This window comes from Sinocyclocheilus rhinocerous, unplaced genomic scaffold, assembly GCF_001515625.1.
Source record: "Sinocyclocheilus rhinocerous isolate Xijiao unplaced genomic scaffold, SAMN03320098_v1.1 scaffold645, whole genome shotgun sequence".
Classification (NCBI taxonomy): domain Eukaryota; kingdom Metazoa; phylum Chordata; class Actinopteri; order Cypriniformes; family Cyprinidae; genus Sinocyclocheilus; species Sinocyclocheilus rhinocerous.
Genome location: NW_015630037.1, coordinates 133,661 through 134,059, shown reverse-complemented (window position 1 = coordinate 134,059; position 399 = coordinate 133,661). Strand labels below are relative to the sequence as shown.

Genomic DNA, 399 nt, shown 5'->3' with positions numbered 1-399 from the left:
ACACATATATTATGTAAACAAAAACTTTTATTTTGGATGCGATTATTCGCGATTAATCATTTGACAGCACTACTATAAATGTATAATGTGTTAATGATTGCTCTAATTCTATGCGAATAGAGTTCACACTACAGCTGTAATGATAGGGACACAGAGGAATGTCACTGATATCACGTTTCAGAGCATGAATGATAAAAACATTGACAGCCAATCAGAATCCATCCTGCTTTAAAGAACTTGAGCATTTAAAGCGGCAGGCAACAAAACTGCAGTGTTTAGAATAAACAGAACGTAATCGTCCGTTGGTGTGGAAGCTTATCTTTATAGTTAGTGTTGTTGGTGTGAGCTGCTCTTAACATGTACACTGTGTGTGTGTGTCTCTGTGTGTGTGTGAGTGTG

At 37.1% G+C, this 399-nt stretch overlaps 1 protein-coding gene and 1 long non-coding RNA gene across 4 annotated transcripts in view; one reads left to right on the top strand and one right to left on the bottom strand.

Annotated features, from left to right (window-relative positions):
- The window catches only part of clk2b (CDC-like kinase 2b), an 18,436-nt gene that overhangs the window by 11,383 nt on the left and 6,654 nt on the right, over positions 1 to 399 (top strand). The window lies entirely within an intron of this gene.
- Positions 1 to 399, bottom strand: part of LOC107739842 (uncharacterized) — an 8,850-nt gene that overhangs the window by 3,431 nt on the left and 5,020 nt on the right. The gene's annotated exons all lie outside the window — the stretch shown is intronic.